Source organism: Perognathus longimembris, chromosome 7 (assembly GCF_023159225.1).
Source record: "Perognathus longimembris pacificus isolate PPM17 chromosome 7, ASM2315922v1, whole genome shotgun sequence".
NCBI lineage: Eukaryota > Metazoa > Chordata > Mammalia > Rodentia > Heteromyidae > Perognathus > Perognathus longimembris.
Genome location: NC_063167.1, coordinates 79,870,532 through 79,891,409, shown reverse-complemented (window position 1 = coordinate 79,891,409; position 20,878 = coordinate 79,870,532).

The window sequence follows — 20,878 nt, the reverse complement described above, 5'->3', positions numbered from 1 at the left end:
AAGCCACATCCCCAGCCCTATAAGTAACAATTACGATGGGCAGGTTCTAGAATACATTCAATATGTGCAAACTGTATCTCCATTGTTAAGAAATACACCAAAATGCATTTTTAAAATATAGAAATTTCCACTAAAGTCCTGAAGCATAGTCATAAGCAAATTGATTAGATTGAGGCTCATTTGATCTATCAAGTTCTCTGCCTTAATGCAAGTACAACTGTACTATCCTCCTCCCACTCTACATTTCATAGAAACTCAAGGATCCACTGAGATAAAGCAGCTGCATATTCAAAGGAAGTAGGGTGTCTTTCAGAATGCATCAACAAACAGCAATTGTGCGTGCTCTTTTCAGGATGAAAGTGCTCTGACCTGCCCACATTTCTTAAGTACCTACTATATACCTGGCATTCTTTAAACTGCTAGAGTTATCAAGGAATAATAAACAGACCTTGTCATGGAAGTATTCAGGGCTACAAAACTTCTCATAATCGAAATTGTTGCAAGCTCTGTTGGGGATTCAAGAGAATGTAAAGCAATAGCCAGCTGCCTTTCAAGAAACTTACTATGTGTGTTTAATATGAAATATTGTTATTAGAAGCCACTACCCAACTGTGTTCACCGTGAGACACTTACATGTGAGCCATACAATAACCAAGTCCTTTCTAGAAATGCCTTTCCATTTTTTTAGATTATAGAAGATCTTTCGGAATTGAGCACATCAGAAAAACATCAGATAGGACAGTGATAAAGTACCATCTTGTTTCTCCTAAGAACAATCATTTTTCTATTACCCCTGCTGTTAACACAATATCATTAATAATTAGAGAACCAGTGCTTTTGCTTTAAAAAAAAAACAATTAAAGTCAGAGTCTATAGGCACTCACCCAAATATACACTCTGTATAGATTCATAGTTTTGTAAGTTATTATTATTGATTAATTATACTAGATATTTTAAATAAAGAACCATGATTTTACCTGCATAGGAAATTATACATCTAAAAATTAAGTTCCCAGGGATTTCACTCTGTTTTACATCCTATTCATATAGACCCTACATTATACTCATTATTATTGTAGAGTCTACCTATGATTAGAGCTTTACAGTTACTGGATCTTGTAATATTGACTGAAACTCATATTTCAATTTAATTTATAAATATTTTAACCATCTTAATAGCTGCCCAATTTTACTCTGTTATTTCGCTATATCCTATTTTAACAGCTAGCCGAATGAGATTCATTTTATACAAAGCATACATTAAAAAAGAGCTTTAGATTGGTTGGGTTTTGTGTGTGTGTGTGTGTGTGTGTGTGTGTGTGTGTGTGTGTGTGTGTGTGTGTGTAGATGAGAGAAAGAGAAAGAGAAAGAGGAGAGATTGTCCATTGAGTCATTAAAAAGGTCCTCATTCATCAGGCGCTGGCAATTCACACCTGTACCTTAACTATTCAGGAGACTTGAGGATCATAGTTTGAAGCCAGCCTGGCCAGAAAAATTCACAAAACTCTGTTCTTCAATTAACCACAAAACCAAAAATTCTGGGTGTGCAGTTGTGACTCACTGGTAGAGTGCTAGTATTGAGCAAAAGTGCTTAGGGTCAGCATTTAGGCCCTAAGTTCACGCCCCAGGAAGAACACACACACACACACACACACACACACACACACACACACACCTCACATATCTATGTCACAGAAGACAATAATATTCTAGTATGAGGCTATTGCTCTGATCAAATTCTTTGATTATGTTTAAAATATTCCAGCAATAACAATAATATAAAGTAAGTGTCCTAAATATTTATATTGGAATGTTATGTGATAAATTTAACCTTGAACATAGATGATTATTAAAATGAAATAGATTATTATGAATTAGCTAACTAGATCATATAGTCTCACACTGTACCAGCTAGGGATTGCTCCATCTTCCTATCATTTGGTTTTCATAACACAGTTTTTTTTCTTCAGGTTTTCAAGGAAATGCTAGAATATTAGAAGCATAGCTGTACAACACAGTGAAGGACAAAAGATGTTGCTCAAATGTAGAACTCTTGCCTAACATGTGCAAGGTTCTAAATTTAATACCCAGCAGTTAAAGAAAATAATTTTTTTTTTTTTTTTGGCCAGTCCTAGGGCTTGGACTCAGGGCCCGAGCACTGTCCCTGGCTTCTTCTTGCTCAAGGCTAGCACTCTGCCACTTGAGCCACAGCGCCACTTCTGGCCGTTTTCTGTATATGTGGTGCTGGGGAATCGAACCCAGGGCCTCATGTATACGAGGCAAGCACTCTTGCCACTAGGCCATATCCCCAGCCCCGAAAATAATTATTTTTTAAATTAACAAGTGAAAAATATTCAAAGGATGACTATTAATACTATTGCCACATCATTTCTGATTCAGAAATCTTTCCTTATGTATTTAATACAAAAAAGTCTTAAGCTACATTGGATGTAAATTGGATGAGTTTTTGACAATGATTGCCATGACTGGTATTATTGTTCGCAGTTTTAAAGTCTTCTTTTTAATTACTGTAACACCTAGTCAGGTACCATCTAGTATATTAGAGCATATAATAAGAATGGCAGGTGGTATTTCTTCTCAAATATATATACATTTTTTTTACTAATATATGATGATTCAAAGTAGTAGCCTGAGTACTAAAAGATCTTCCCAAAGAATAATTTATAATAAGTTTCTTAACATTTCAATTTACAACAGTGATGAATTGTATTCTGTAATATTCAATTTTTTCTCAAGCATTATCTTTTTAGTTACTCATTAATTTACCATTATAGTAGATTCCCCCTTTAAAAATACCTTCTTTTTACAAACCTCGGGATGTAAATCTACTTTATAATACAAACTTCTCTCCTTTTCATGGTGGAGGTGACAACACTGTCCCAACTTATGCAGTGAAGTTAAGAGAATCACAGGGAGGGAGATGTTTGTGTTCACCCAGCTTAGATAGATGGGTTGACATGAAATATGGAGAAAATCCGAATGATTCTTATACAGAGGAAATGGTCCATTATTTTGACAATCAACATTTCATGATTAAGCACTTCAGTTTATCTGGAAAGGAAAATGAACTGATTTTGGTAGGCTTATAGTGTGATGGATTCCATTCTTAAATTAAATTGATGCTAACTTAAAGTTTACTACACTAGTCCTTACATAAGGAGAGTTTTGACTGTAAAAAGCATGCAAATTAAGTAGCAAGCAGCTTATACTTGGTCAAAGTAGATAGTTAAGATTCAAAAATGACAAAAACAGCTTGTTGTTCTTTTTTTTTTTTTTTTTTTGGCCAGTCCTGGGGTTTGGACTCAGGGCTTGAGCACTGTTCCTGGCTTCTTTTTTGCCCAAGGTTAGCACTCTGCCACTTGAGCCACAGAGCCACTTCTGGTCTTTTCTATGTATGTGGTGCTGGGGAATCGAACCTAGGGCTTCATATATAAGAGGCAAGCACTCTTGCCACTAGGCCATATTCCCAGCCCCCAGCTTGTTCTTCTTTCACATCTTAATTATTTCAGTGTATACTAAGTCAAATGTTGGACTCATAAGTATTCAATTATTATTTGTATTATTTTTACATTTGATTGTTTTCTAAACAGTCTGTAAAACAAAAGGTAGCCTGAAAAAAGAAACTTGGTTACTATCACAATATGACTATTCTCAGATGAGTATGTAGATTTGATTTTTATAATCTCTCCTTTGGGGTTTAGGGTAGGCCTATATTGCTGATAAACTCATAATCAAGGATTGGTATTTAATATAAATAATTATTGTGGTAGCTGGAAGTTATCAGATGTAAGATTAGTAATCATCAGCAATAAAGCCTGAAGACAGAGCATTTGCAAATTTGATTTGGTTACAACTGTTAACCATTCCATGCATAAACTATTACCTTATGTAGTTTAGAAGGTTTGTCAGTACACCTATAAACACAGATAAAAACAAGGGAGAAGTTTTACACAATTATTAACTATGAGAATGGTGGGATCAATCAGGACCTATTCTACTCAGAAATGGACATGTTGAAATGAAACCCATCTGTATGCCGATATTGAGATGATTAAAAAAGGAAGGTGAAGAAAAGATATTATTTTATACTTAAAAAAATTAATCTTTAGCTAGTTTAAGTTGTAAATTTCCCAGGGCCTTGTGCTTGCTAGCCAAGTACTTCACCCCTTGAACCATGTCCTCGGCCCTTTGTGCCTTCCTTTCTTTTCTAATTAGAACCTTCTAGTTTATTTCCTGCATGAGTCATATCCTCTCAGTCTCAGCCTCCCACATACCTGAAATGGCAGAACCAAGCATCATGTCTAGTTCTTGATTGAGATAAGAGTCGTGTTTTTGTAACATGACTGGCCTCAAACATAGATCCTCCAGATTGTTACCTCCTGAGTAGCTAAGATTCCAAGAATGAATCACTGATACTAGCTTTAAATTTTGTATTGAGATTTCATATTTTAAAGAATTGAATATGTAATCTAATTTTAATAAGTTACTATTCCAAAATTCAGAGTGTATTGCATTGGAAACTATTAATCAGACTTGCATCCATAATCAGAAAGTGTTATAATTAAAATCATGTGTAAGTGGGGTATTGCAACTCATGCCTATAATACAAGTTACTCAGGAGGCTAAGATGTAAGGATGATAGTTCAAGGCCAGTCTGGGTAGCAAAGTTCCTGAGAGTCTGTGGTTCAACTGGTAGAGCACTTGCCTTGAACAAATAAGTCTCAGGCGCAGCACCCGGACCCTGAGTTCAAGCCCTAAGAATGACACAGAACATAAACAAACAAACAAAAATTGTGTGATACATAGATATTATAAAATAATTAACACTAAATTAAAAAACAGATTTAATCTTCAGATTCTTGCCATTACTATGATCACTACTATAGAAGTTCAGCCTTTTTGAATTGTTTATTTTTTAATGTAACCATATTATTATAAAAATGGGCTGGGAATATGGCCTAGTGGCAAGAGCACTTGCCTCCTATACATGAAGCCCTAGGTTCGATTCCTCAGTACCACATATATAGAAAAGGCCAGAAGTGGCGCTGTGGCTCAAGTGCCAGAGTGCTAGCCTTGAGCAAAAAGAAGCCAGGGATAGTGCTCAGGGCCTGAGTTTAGCCCACAGGACTGGCAAAAAAAAAAAAAAAAAATCCTAAAAATACTTTTATAAAAAGAGAAAACTTGGAATGTTTGACTCTATAGCAAAGGATAATTGAGAGTCTGAAGAAATAAAACTATAAACACTCCTTGGCCAGGATTTATGTGAAGGTTTTTAATTAACATACTAAATTAAGGTAGTTTTGATATAACCTGTGAATTGAGCTAAAATATTTACATTATCTTTTTTGTTGTTCTGTTCCTGTCCATGTACCTCACATTTAATACCACATCTACCTCACTAGTAAACATAAGGCAAGGTCATAATTTCAGCATTTACCTTAAATTACATGGAAACAGAATCCAAAAATGGCATGCTGCAACGAGGTCTATTTGCTTGGATCAAAATGGAAAACTGTAAATTATTATAAATGATACTCCACGCTGTTTTACAATGATTCATGAAACTATGGAGCTACATTTCAAAAAAAGAAGATTCCGTCATGTGCCAACAACACAGGAGAACTAATTTAGCAGCACTTTCAAGTAATGCTAAAGCAAAATATTCAAATAATTATAATTCTTTTCTACTACTAATGCTATTTTCAATGGTGAAAAAATCAATAAATGTGATCTGAAACATTTTAAAAGCTAAATGAATGATAAATTATATCTTCCAAAGCAAAGCTTTGAAAGCCGCTGACAAAAGACCTTTACATGAAAGTCGTTTTCCACATCTGAGAAAAAAAATATGTGTTTATAAGAATATCCAACCTGTAGAGTGATTCAGTATACCAGCCTGATGTTGAAAAAAAATAACAAACTATAAACTGTTATCAACTGAGTCCTTTTAATGTCATATTCTGTTTTTCTTAAGGGAAATCTTACATCAAATTTGAAATTCGACTTTAGTTTATCTTGATTTATTAATTTTTAAAATGAAATCCTATGTATTTCATGGAAATATCATATGGCTTACTTAGCAAATAGATTTAGATACATTTAAAAATGTGAAATAATATTTTTAATAATTCAAGTTGTTAACTACATTGGATTATTTGGGAGATGAGGCTATAGTATCAAGAACAGCAGTACTTCTTTTCTTTAATAGCTTGACCTTAATGATTTTAAAATGATTCTTGGTACATGCTTTTTTTTCCCCTCTTTAACTGTATGTTGTTTATCTGTAGAAACAAAGTACTTTCTGTAAAAATCTCTTTCGTTTTGTTTACAGCAAATTTTTTCTGAAAGGATAAATTCTTTTTTGTTTCACTCCAGTTTTTGAATGTAGGAAAGTTCATGCAACTTTTTATATTTTATTATGCTACAAAACCAAACTAATTTTAACATTAAAGTTTATATACAGACAAGGCATTTTTCTTTTTGGTTTTCTATATGCATGATTATTTTCTCTTGGCAGTCAGACCTAAATGGCTACAGATATTACTTTCAAAGCAATGTGTTTATTTTCAAATTTGTTTAGTAGCATATTTTTCAGAATTATTTTATGTGTTATTAAATGTTATACATACTTGTCAGTAAATTTGATTTGCATTTTTATGGGGATTATTGTTTTCATAATCATTCATTACTTTGATTCGTATAGTTTCCCCAAGGTATCACATTTTAACCAAAAAAGGCCATCTGTCTATGTGAATTTCTTGGTAGAGTGCTTTAAATTTTTTTTTTTTATCTAGAAATAGATTGAGATGGAAGTGCACTTACTCTTTAATACATTCTCAATTTCTGTGAATTTCACGCTCACTTATCTCCTTCATTTCTTCTTGCAAGTGCTCCCTCTGCCACATTTCAACTCTAGAAGGATGAGCAATTCTAAAGTGCCTGCCCTCAACATCATGTGGGCCACGTGAGCTCTACTCTGAGAAAGGGAATCTGTGCTATTCACTTCCATAAAGACTTGGAGTTCTGTTATCCTGTCATTTGTACCCATAGATGCCTCACTTTTTGGAATAGGTTAAACAAAGGAAATTTAGGATAGAGATCTCTTTTAAATGTTGCAAAATGGACATCCTGATTCTTGAAGCTTATTGAATATCTTCAGCTCCCCTTCAACATGGATGGAATTACAGCAATACAGTAATAAACTATCAGTAGCAAGATAAGGTATCATTAAAAAAATAATAACTGACCTGGGCACCAGTGGCTCACATCTGTAATCCAAGCTATTCAGGAAGCTGAGATCTGAGGATCACAGTTCAAAGCCAGCCCAGATAGGAAAGTCCATGAAACTCTTATCTCCACCAAAACTAAACAAAAACAAAAAAAAAAGCCAGAAGTGGAGTTGTGGCTCAATTGGAAGACCTCTAGCTTTAAGTACCAATGATCAGGGATAGCATATAGGCCCAAAATTCAGGACACAGAATTCAAGCCCCAGGACTAGTAAAAACAAAAACAACTATGATTTTGAAATGTTGTTTATACCTCCTCCACCAGGAGAAGGTATAAGTACTAAAAGTACTAAATAAGTACTAAAATTGATTTTCTTATTTCTGCTCTGGCTCCCCAATTCAGGATTTGCTATTGATGTCAAACTAAGTTTCTGCTGTCCAGAAAGGCCAGGGACACCCTAGTTTGTGGTTATGTCCCTAAGCTTACTTCACAATCTCTCAATAGTGCTAGGTGAGGATTTGATCTAGGCAAGGATCTAGGCAAGGATTTGTCCACCCTCAGTCCTCATTCCTGATGGATTCTGGGCCCTGGTGCACACAGAATTACTTTTGAATTGATGATAGGATTATTTTTAGAGTCTGGGGTTGAAAGAGACCCAAGTAGCTGCTTGGTACAATCACTCTTGTTTTAAAGATGACAAACTGAGCTTTAGGGAGTACAGTTTCTATTTCTAAGATAATATTTGCTTCAGTAAAAGTCCTATTGATTATATAACAGCTCCAAAGTTGTGGGTAATTTCTGACTACATGTGACTTGAACCTATCAAGCATGTGTTATTATCATCATTATTGTTGCTACAAAAATGTCTACTATAAAATTATTTCTTCCTGGCCTACAGTTTATTCTCAATATTGCTGATATTTATACCATCACATCATAGTCTAACGAGAATGATTAATTTATAAGCCATTTTAATGCTTTTATTTGAAGTCACAAGATGGTTCATACATAACATAACAAACTGATTATTTTCTCCTTTATGAAAGAGATTGGAGAGACTTTGGGTTCAGTTATTAATGCTGGTATTTATGCTGACGTTGAGCCATCAGTGATTTATTTTCATTTTCAGTGTATCTACTGGCTATGCCTTCAAAGAAGGCACAAGTGGATCAAGGCCCTGCTACCGAATTTATTTCCCATACCAAACTTCCATTCCATCTCCACACCAGAACACTGGGGTTGAACAGTGACGTGCCATCATAACCACTACTGAGTACTGACTCACGCCACTCCACACAAAATTGTACACATAGTCTTATCCTAGAGTGCTGTGCAATTTTTCACACTTATGGTAATGCTAATCACAAATGATCACAATAGTAAGAACTTAGGATTTATTGAATGCCTGCCATCTCATTTCATTTATTCTCATTTCACTTGTGGCAAAATGTTCTTTGCCAGGTATTGTTATTCACATTTTATAAGTTAACAACAACAAAAAAAACAACACTCCACCTTTGTATATCAAGACTGTCACATAAAAATTCACACAATTAATAAATGTAAGAGCCTAGGGATATTTTATATGAAAGCCTTTGTTTGCTTCATCTCTTCACACGGCTATGCCTGTGTCTCCTCACAATAAGCCAGCACTGAGGCGTATGGCGTAAGCAGAACACAGGAGAGAATGAGCAAAGATGAGTTCTATTCCTGCTTGTGCCAACTGCCAAAATGTGACCTGGGCTCAGTATTCTGAATCTTCTTTCTCTCACCTGCAGCAGTAGGTGATAGAGCTAGCTTCCACCTCACTCATTCTAAATTCACTTGGAGCTGCTTATCTTTTTAAATATATATTGTTAATCTTTAAAAAATCATTCGCTATGGGCAATATTTTTCTAGTATCTCTCATGTTCTCATCCCTTCTCATGGCTTCATTCACGGAACAAACTCCTTGTCGATATAAAAGGAAGGTTCCTATTGTGACTAGATTAGCAAAGCACAGAAAGAGATAGGTAATTCACTTGTCATGGGCTGGAGCTGTACAACGTTTGAATATAGCCAAGTGCATTGATTACACAGGATATGTAAAGACACTAAATGGAAGCCATAAGGCAAGGTGGTATAAACATAAAGGATATGTACAGTAGGTGTAATGAAGCATAAAATATCATTTTTATTGCTCAGAAAGCAAAATATTAGATAACACTTATATAAAACATCAGGCTATATCAAGAACTCCACACTCCATTTCTTAAGCACATTTACATACTATTCATGTAAATGTATTGACTAAATCATAGCAGCTCTAACAAGTTCATGATAAGCTTTGAAAACTGTCTAAAGCAGATAAGTGAATGACATTTTAAATAGGATAAAATTTAATTACAACACATCAGCAATGTTAGGAATACATTTTGTACTATTTTGTAAATCTTTGCTTTAGAAATGTCAGCAATTTTCCACGTAGTTTGTATGGTGATGCAACCAAATTACATACACAGTATGTAGGAGCACATACTGTGTTTCCCTTAGAATATCAAACATCATTGTGCAGCACATGGATTTTGTAATATTTTGAAAGAACAATACATAGTATAGTAAGCTGACATGTTTTCCTCCTTGAAATATTCTTTTGTGTGTAAATGCTTTACAGCTTTTTCTCAGCATTCTCTGCTTTTCTAAAGTTGGTAAAATGTAAATGATGGCAAAGTGAAAGAAATTGTAATTACTTTCTCCAGTTATTTTGCACCTCCCTTTTCCTATTGCATAAACAGTCTATAATTTCTGCATCAGAACTAATAATAAACAGTTGTTCCCCCAGTATTTGTAAGCACACAGAAAAGTTTCTGGAAATGCCTTATTTTATTTGATTACTTTTGTGTGAATTTTTAAAAATTAATTTTAGGTCATTGTACAAAAGAGTTACCATTCAACAAATCAGATTATGAATATATTGCATCTTTATCCATGTCATATTTTTCATCATTTTCCCCATTCCCTCCCAACCCTAGCCTTCTCCTTAATTTTCTTACATTTTCAGGATAGGCATTAATTTTTATGACTATGTCCTCTCTTCATTCATGTACTTCCCTCTTCTAGCCTTCCCCAGCTCTCAAGCTTTCAACTACCCATTTTCTAGTAGTCATTTTAGTGGACTGTAAATGTTCCTTTCTGAGGAATTATACAAATGAATATTTGCATGAAAATGCCATAATTTTAAACATACATTAAAACTTTTCATTTGAGTGGGGTTGAGAGAGATGGGGGAGAATGATGAAAGAGGTGGCATTGATCCAGATTTGTTGTGCTCATAAACTGAATAAAACCCCCTTGTACAGCTATTCAAAGGTAACAGTAACAAGTATCTCACTTAAGTCCATTATGAACTAGTAAGTATTGCATCAAATAGAAGTATGGTTAAGTTTTATTTTACCTATTTACTTAGTCAACATATATTTATTGATTTAGTTAATGGGCTTGGTGTGGCATTTGTCTGTTGTATCCAAAATGAAGAGGCAATACATCAGTACATCAAGCTTAGAGTATAATGAGAAAGACTGACCTGTCCTCCCAGGAAAATCAACTCAACAATAAGTAATAAAGGGAATATTAACAAATTATGAAAACTTTCATAGGAGAAATAGAAATTCTGAGGAGGTAGGAATAAGCCCGAGAGACTGGTTTGGATGAAATAGAATAGAGGTATTTCTGAGAGGCCAAAGGGTAAGAATAAAAGTCATGCCCCAAATATTACAAAGTACTGAGAATGCCATAAGATATAACAAAAAATATTTAAATTGTATCCTTTGGCTTCATTGGTTAACATATTGCTTGGAACATTCCAGCCCTTTGCTAAAAGATTTTCTTGAAGAGACCATAGGTATTTTTTGAAAAGTTACAGTAATTACTTTTGTATGTTTGTGTGGTTCTAGGACTTGAACTCAGGGCTTGGACACTGCCTGTAAGTCAATTTTGCTCAAGGCTTGTGCTCTACCACTTGAGCCACACTCTATTTCTGGCTTTTTTAGTGGTTAATCAGGGACAAGAGTCTCATGAACTTTCCTTCCCTGATCTGGCTTTCAACCATGCCCGTTAGATCTCAGCCTCTTGTTTAGATGGATTACAGGGATGAGCCACTTGTGTCTGGTTATAATTTGTTGTTGTTGTTGTGGGGCTTGAACTCTGGACCTGGACACTGTCCCTGAGTCTCTTTGTGCTCAAGGCTAGTGTTCTGCCACTTGAGCTACTTTTGATTTTTGCGTGGTTAATTGGACATAAGAGTCTCCCTGGGACTTTTCTGCCTTGATCAGCTTCGAACCATGATCCTCAGCCTCCTTAAGTAGCTAGGATTACAGGTGTGAAGCACCTTTACCTGGCTATAATTTTTAAATAAAGAAAATAGTCCTAAGGAACATGGTTAAGAGTGAGGATGATGAAGTATTTCATACTTAAAATATTTTTCTTCATCTTAAGGAACTGCTCTCTCTCATAGAACTATTGCTACCTGAATTTCCTGTTTGAAATAATCTGTGGGAAGATGTTTATGTAGAATATAATTTTTTTTTTTTTTTTTTTTTTTTTTTTTTTGCCAGTCCTGGGCCTTGGATTCAGGGCCTGAGCACTGTCCCTGGCTTCTTCCCGCTCAAGGCTAGCACTCTGCCACTTGAGCCACAGCGCCGCTTCTGGCCGTTTTCTGTATATGTGGTGCTGGGGAATCGAACGTAGGGCCTCGTGTATCCGAGGCAGGCACTATTGCCACTAGACTATATCCCCAGCCCCTAGAATATAAATTTTAATCTGATAATTTTCTGTCCTCAGAGTAATAACCAACTCTTATTTCTTCTTATCACAATAAGTGTATTTGATTCCCCAAATACAGAAATATTAGGAATTGTTTGTCAAAAACACTACTCAGTCTCCAGATTCATTTTGACACCTCTGACTTTCTTGTAGGTACAGCCCCAAATGCACATATCCATTAGATGCCATCACCAATTAATGTTGAAATACATTTAGAATTAATAGGGACCAAAACATCTCTTTCAAGATAAAAGTAATGGAGGCTAAGTTCGCATTTAGGAAGGCAAATTCTTAGAGCAAGCATTTTGCAAAATTGGAGATATAAAGAATTTCTCAAGATGTTCATAAAATAAGGCCAGTAATAATCTAAACTGGCGGCTAGAGCTAGAAAATTGAGATGAAATTCTGGTCATGTCCAATGGGTTATAAAATAAAGCTTTAACCAAAGAATGAATATATACCTGTTAAGAATCATGAACACGTTTTCCATTTATATATTATATTAAGAGCAAGGAACTAGCTCATTCAGAAACATTTATACAAATATTATGCCAAGGATATAGATTGAAAATTGCATTCCTGTTTCAGTTAGAGTTTTGCTTCTTAAGGTTTCCAAATTCTTAGACATACTTCTAGTCATATAGCAAAATTGATTATTGAGCACACTTGAGTAAATGAAGAGTGAAAGATAGGGGTTTATGTGTAGATGGTGATGCAGGAAGCAATGTGAAGACACCATTAATATGGAAGTTCCCTGGAGAGCAAGATGTTTTCTGGTAATATCAGATTTCCTTGTAAATACCTTATGGTACCCATCGTATTTTATTGTGATTATTGATTTACATCCTTTTTTCCCTCATGTGAAAGCTTCTTGTGTTCATAGCAGTCCTCTCTATATATCTGTCATCTCTTGTCCATCCCTGGCATGTACCCAGCAAACAGAGATGTAAAAATGAATTAATGAGCCATGAGAAGAGATAAAGTAACCAAGGCTAAACTAAAATTATATTGAATAATTCAGGAATGAAATAAAGAGAAGGGAAAAAAAACCAACATTTCTCCCATTCTGTTTATCAAAATATAAAGAAATCAAGAAGGTCCAAAGATAAACTAAGGTGAACCAAATGTTATAGAAAACCAAATGCTATGACAAAGTGACAGAAAAGGATAATGATCTCCTTGGACATAATTATAGTACACAGTCTTTACTTATATATCTCTTTATGATATCCTTATGGTCTGATTAATAATCATTATTTGATCCTTTCATCTATGTTGGTCTATGCCATTGCTCTGAAGAAATTTAATCCTGAATATGATTATTTATATCTATGGAATGTGTGTACTGATATACTCTACATGATATATATTTTCTTATAAATACAATATATAAATATATACTATATAAAATACATATTAAAGATTATAAGTGTTAAATGATATAATATATTGTGTATACTATTGTTCTTCAAGAAACAAGAATAGTTTCTATGTAAGGTAGCAGTCCCTCCTAAACTGTCATCTTAGTCAAAAGAGAAGGGTAAAAACAGAAACAATTTTCAGATAGTTAACACTCAAAAGAATCTCCATCTGCTTCCAGGAGAGATGTGAATGTGCCTTCCTATCTCTTTTTCACTCTAATATAAAGGATTTTACTCCTACAATATCAGATTATGACATTTCCCCAAATAAATTTTGGATTATCTTGTGACCAACTAGTTGCCTCCCAAACACCTCGGGTGAATTTTAAATAATCCATCAAATGTTGATGGACACTACATGAAATCATCCAGCAGCCATCTGACAACTGAGGGAGCATCATGCTACCATTGTCCAGATTGAGAAAGCAGTCAGGATAAGGGAAATAGGAGAGCACCCACCATACCAGATGAGCTTCCAGCTGAACCGCACAAGTGCCAGAACATAGCTGATAGTAAATGCTCCCACGGCTTACTCAAAACCTTAGGAAGACATGAAGACAGCAGATATTTGAGGGGCATCTGTTTCTGATGAGAAAAGAAGAGAGTGGGAAAAGCTTAAGAATATGACCTCCAGCATTAATTGATAGGAAATTTGCTAACACTTACATTTTGCTACATTTTCTATAGTCTAAAATAATTTACTTTTGAACATATGAATCATGACCATGTTCAAGAACTTAGGAAACAGTATGTCACTCAGAAAACAATAGACTAGAAATAGTTTAAAAACTGTGTTGAAACATAGATACATTTCTATTTTTAGGTCAGAATTAATAAAAATACAAATATTCTGACTTTAGGTGAAATTATAATTGCTTCTGTGTGTGTGTCTATGTGTGTGCATCTATCTTTGTGTGTGTGCATCTGTGTGTGTGTTGCTCCTGAGGCTTGAACTCAAGGCCTAGGTGCTGTCCTTGAGCTTTTGTGCTCAATACTAGTGCTTTACCACTTGAGCCATACCTCCACTCTTGCTTTTTTGGTGGTTAATTAAAGATAAGAGTATCACTGACTTTCCTGCCCCCTGAGTAGCTAGGATTACAGGTGTGAGCCACCAGTCTTCCTCATTGTTGCTTTTTTGATATTCCATCACATAAAGCAATTTAAAACAAACAAAATTATTAACAGGACTAAAATTTAGAATTATTTGGGCCATAATATTAGTTTACACACACAATTCTTATCATTGAGAAAAGTCTAATCTAACAGAAGCCTATAGCAGATATGTGTGAAGTTATAGCTAAAATACAACAGATTATTTTGCTACTTATTACAAAAAGTCTTGAACAGCCTTAGATAAAGCTAAAGACTCTGTGAAGATGTATTCTTGCATAACTTTGAACTAAAAAATGTCAGCATTCACTAATTGTGCACTTCATGCAAACATTATAAATCTTTGACAAATCTTAGAGTGGAAATGAAATGCATGTGTGCTTAAAGTCAAGATAGAGGAATACGTTTTGATTGTTCCTTATCTATGTTAGTTATCTTTTCAACTGTGAACTTTTTTAGAAGCTGACATAAAGGGTAAATAAAGATAACGCTAATGAAAATCAAGCCAATGACACTGTGGGAATCCATGCTGATTTTTGGAGAATATTTTAATGTGAACCGCTACCCTTATCTCATCTACAGTGAGATAAAATACAAGCTACAGGAAAGAGATAGGAGGCTTCCAGAGGTAATTTTCTAAGATAACATCTCAGAAACATATAGAAATGTTGGCCTGAATGCTATGAAAACAACTGATGTTCATAGGGAAGAAATAAGAAGTATGTTCTCCCAGAAACATACTGTTATTATTTCTTCAACCAACATCCCAATCCAATGTAAGTGGATGTTCAAAACCCTGCTCTCATTGGCTAATTATAGGCAGAGATGACCTCAGTTTTAATGAAGTTATCACAAAATCAAAAACATCTACACGGCAAGAATACTCTAAGTGGATTCTCATGGGTTTGATAAAATATTAATGCATTGTGGACCAAGAGTTCCCAATATATGTAAATTATCTTGTTAACACAATCAAAATTAATTTTAGTGTTATTTTTACTTGTTACCCAATCAATACGTTCCCAATGCTCTTTGCACTTCATGAGAAGTCTTTCTTTGTAGAAGAAATATTGATACTTCCTTGGTCTATATGAATAAATCAGTTAAATATCTAGAGAACCAATTCAAGCATCAAAGTCAGTTGAATTCATAAAAATTAATAAAAATAGGCAATCACAGATACATAAAAATATTAAGAACTGGCTGTCTAACTTTGAATTGGTGAAATCACATATTCAAATATTAACTTTTGGAAGTGGCACTGTGGCATAAGTGGTAGAGCACTAGTCTGAGCTGAAGAGCTCAGGAACAACACCCATGCCACACCCTCATCTCCAAGATCAGATAGGGGAATAGAGTGAGAAATTCTTACTTGTTTTATGTTTATTTTAGGGAACATTTCCATTTCCATATTGTATAAAAACCATATCAGACTCCCTGAGAATTTTTTCTTCCATTCTTCTATTGCCGTGTTTGTAGAATTAAGCTGCAGGTGACATAGATATAATGTTCTAACTTACTTTTGACACCTATTTTCTTTAATTTTTAATAAATAAACATCTTTATGATGCTTGACTGCTGAATAAGGTGGGGTATCAATGCAAACAAAGTATTTGATATTTACACCACTTGGAAAGAATATGAACACACATACAGCCAACATCTGCTGGCCTCATGTAAATAGACTTCTGAAAAGATCTAAAATATATATTCACATTTTGAAGTATTTCTCAAAGAGTCATAATTATATATTTTCCAAGAGCAATTCAAATTCACTAAGTGTCAAATTTCTAGTTTTCAAAAATGCTCTCCCATATCTCACATTATTGTTTGAAAGAATGGACCAATTATTTTTTTCTCACAACAAAAAGAAAATAGCATTTGGCTAGTTTTATTTGCATAGTTTTTTTGTATTTTAAATTATTTGTGCTTATTTTAACCACTTTCTTATAAAAATGTAGTCAAATGGCAAGTGAATTTGCAGGCATTCAGATGGTTGTTTTGAGTTAGCACTGTGCAATGGAGATCTAGGTTTTTACTGGGCTCATCTACAGGGTCTTTTCCACAGCATGCTGATTAAAAACCTGCTGGGGGCTGGGGATATAGCCTAGTGGCAAGAGTGCCTGCCTCGGATACACGAGGCCCTAGGTTCGATTCCCCAGCACCACATATACAGAAAACGGCCAGAAGCGGTGCTGTGGCTCAAGTGGCAGAGTGCTAGCCTTGAGCGGGAAGAAGCCAGGGACAGTGCTCAGGCCCTGAGTCCAAGGCCCAGGACTGGCCAAAAAAAAAACCAAAAAAAAAACCTGCTGGAACTCTCCTCATCAGTCAGGACCATTGCTTCCTCAGTGTTTCATCTGGCTACTTTTAATAACTCAAAGATTGTATGTGTTTGTGTGTGTCTTCTTTTTAAAAAGTTTTAATTTTGATTAAAGAACTTCACATGAGATCTACCCTCTTTAAATTGTAGGTGTCCAGTTGAGCATTGGTTAACTTCAGGCACCAAGTTGTACAGCAAATCTTTAGCACAGACTTATCTTGCATACCTGAAACATTCTGTTGAACAACTCTCCATTTCCAGCTGAACTCCAGCCTTGGTAAACCACATTCTACTCTCTTTTCCTATGAGTTGGACTAATTCAGATACTTCATGTATGTAAAATCATGCAGAATTTGTCCTGTGATAAGCTTACTTTGCATCAGTTTTAGTGTCGTTAAGGTTAATCCATGTTGTCACATTTAAGGGCTTCCTTTATTTACTCATCTGTGGTTGAACATTTCCTTTGCTTTCATATTTTTTACTATAAACTATATTGTGGCAAAAGTGTAAGTGCTAATATGATTTCAAAACTCATTTTGAATTCTTCAAGGGTAACTCCCAGAAACAAGACTGCTGAATCATGGTACTTTTATTTTTTATTTTTGATTTTTCATAACTTGTACACAGTTTTGCATTCTGCCTAGGGTTCCAATTTCTCTCCATCCTTCCCTAAATCTGTTTTTAATTGACAGCCATCTCCATTTCATTTGATTTGCATTTCATTTATTTCTAGCAATAGTAGACATTTCTAAACATCCTTTCTGGCATTTACTGGTATTCTTTAGAAAAATACCTGTTGAAGTCATTAAGTCATATTAAAACTGTGTTATTAGATTTGTTTTTTAAACTATTTTTTACGTGTATTTAAATTAACTCCAGATACATGTTTTATTAGTATTTCTCTTTGCCATAGACTTTTCAGCTGTTAGTTTTCCCTAAATAGTGTGTGAATATGTGAGCACACACATGCACACACATAACACACACCACACAGAAAACTCAGCAAAAGTGTAAGATACAAAATCATATTTCATATTTTTGAGAATTTCAAAAGAACTTAGACAAAATTAGGGGCATTTGGTATAACGAAGATATTTTTGACTATATTGCATTTTTATAATGAGGTATGTATTTTCATTTATTATCTGAAAAAGAAATCTTGCAAACATACAAATTTTTATGAGAATAGGGTTTACAGCATTGCAAAACCTCACTAAGTTTATATCCATGAATATATTGCACTAATAGTGTATACAGATGCCCCCTTGGGGGGCCTGCCTTCCTTCATTCCGTCCTTCCTTCTTTACTTCCACTCATCCTTTCTTCCTTTCTTCCTTCTTTCCTTCCTCTTTCCTCAACAAGGCATTGCTATGTAGCTCAGGCTGGGCTAGAATTTGCTATTCTACCATCTCAGCCTCCCAATTTCCTGGGTCACAGGTATAGGCCACCATGCTCAGCTAGATAATAACTTTTAACTGCAAATATAAAAGGCCCTGATTTATTTAGAAAGCCTTTAAGAAATGGATATAGTGGTATTTGTTTCATAAATGGGAGATGGAGAGCTTGGTCTGTGCTGTGTTCTCATGTCCAGGGCTGTTTAACATGTCCTCTACAAATCATCTATGTGTGAAAGAAGTCACATACGCAAGGCTGAATCTCAGGTGTGTTTACCATGAATTAGCACTAACAGCTTCATTTTATCAGTCCCCCTGCTAGGATCTTTAAATCCAAACTAAGGTCAACACCTCATGTGGGTTTTAACAAATAATAAGCCTATAATGATAGTTACTCTTAGAAATGAAGCAGCATGAGATAGGCTGAGCATTCTTACACAACTTCTGAACAGAGAGAGAGGAACTGACTTGCAGGAGAGAGAGAAAAAAAAAACAACTAAGCTCCAGGCCCTGAGATGGGCAGAGCCTTAATATGCTCAAGAATTTTATTCAACCTCTGCCACTTGGCTGTTAGCATTCCCAAAAGTAAAAGCAGGAAACTTCTCTAATTTGTCTGGTGATTCCTGAGCCTTGTAAAGTGCTCATAGCAGCACAATGTTCAATGAAGACAGAGGTGCATATCTCATGATAAAGTCATTCCTGTTTTCTTCTTTTAGATTTTTGATATAAGTTCTAACTATGAACCATGACAGCTTTGAACTCAGGGTATTCCTGCCGTAGCTCAATCAGTCTTGCTTGGATTGTAGACATATGTCTCTATGAAACAATTTTATGGGACCTATTTACCTATTTTCCTTCTTCTCTTTTCCCAGATTATAAATGCAAAATGATTTCTTCACTCACCTCTTTAGAAAGCAGATACGTTTTTATAACTTACTCGCAGTCCTCAAAATCAGCATGTTTCTGAGAATCATATTTTTACAGAATTTGAAAGGAGCATAGAGAAAATGAAGAAATTCTTTGTACATAAAACAATGGATTAAAGACTCAACTTGGCAAATAAAACAATATGTTAAAGTCTCAATTTGTTTCATATCAGAACACAACAAATGACATTACAAGGCAAATTCACAATAAATTTAAAAGCAAATCAAAGGAATAGAACTTCTCCAGACTGTATTCTTATTTCATCTGTTTTTCATAATTAGAGCAATTATAAATTTTAAAGAAAAACTATTTTTCTGCATCTGGTACTTAATTATTTTTAAATGTAAGAGAGCATTAAGTGATTGTAAAGGAAAACAAATAGCCTAACATTGTCTTTTTGTTTTCAAAAGAAGTCTCAGTCCTGGGAGTTGAACTCAGGACCTGCATGTTCTCCTATAGCTTTTGTTCTCAAGGTTGGCATTCTACTAATAGGCCACAGCTCTACTTCCTGCTTCTTGCAGGCTAATTGAGGATAAGATTCTCATACACGTTCCTGCTTGGGCTAGCGTTGTATGGTCATTAACAGATCTTGGCCTACTGAGTAGCTAGGATTCCAAGCATGAGCCACCATCACCCAAATTCTCTTTTCACTGAAGAGCCACAACCCAAATTACATAGATAGTTGAATTTTGTACTTGATGCGTTTCTCAATAGAGTACTTCATTGGCATTTTAAGCTAATAATACTATTGTGTTATTCTAAAGGTTTTTGTCTCTTCTGCATAAAATGCATCTCATTCCATCTTGGTGACAAAGTTGTGTTGGATAGGACCACAGCCAAACCCAATCATAAAATGATTGGATTCCTTGGCTTTGATGCTAGCTCACTTTTCAGTGTGATTGCCTCGTTGTCATTTGCTACTGTGGTGTCTGCTCTCAGTTATCCATACATGCACATTCTGGCTTCACTGAGCTTGGCTGCTTCTTGGCTTTTCTTCCTCTAGGGTAGTGTCCTCAAGTTCCCACCACCCCACATGTGCATGTTCCTCCTGCTGGTGCTCTTAACTTCAGCAGAAGTTAACAGAACATTTACTCTCCCAAGAACTTTTATAAGCCCTGAGGTTCCCATAGGTGAATTCAGATTCCCATGACTTGACTTCTCAAATACACTGAAGTAATAATAATAATAACAACAACAATAATAACTACTTAACTAATTATTATTACTTGCTGCTACCAGGGCTTGAACTCAAGACCTTGGACTCTTATGGCTTTCTTGCTCAGCTGAAACTCTACCACTTGAATGATGCCTTCTTTACTGCTTTTGGCTGGTTAGTTTGGAGTTAGAATTCCTCAGGCATTTCTGCTGGACAGTCTTCTGACTTCACTCTGGCCTGTTATCCTATTTCCTCTGCATCCCGAGTTCTAGGAAAACCCGTGTGAGCCATCACGCCTGTCTAGAAGATAATTTTTATTGTTTTTTATTTAAGTAGTTGTACAACAGAGTTGACATTCAACAAAGCAGTTTATGATACTGATTAATGTCATGTCTTTCTTCATTCTCCCCATCCCTTCCAACCCTACACTCTACCCATCCCTTCAATTTGCTTAATCTTGAAGGATATGCTCTGAAGTTTTAAATTTTAATTTTATTGTAAG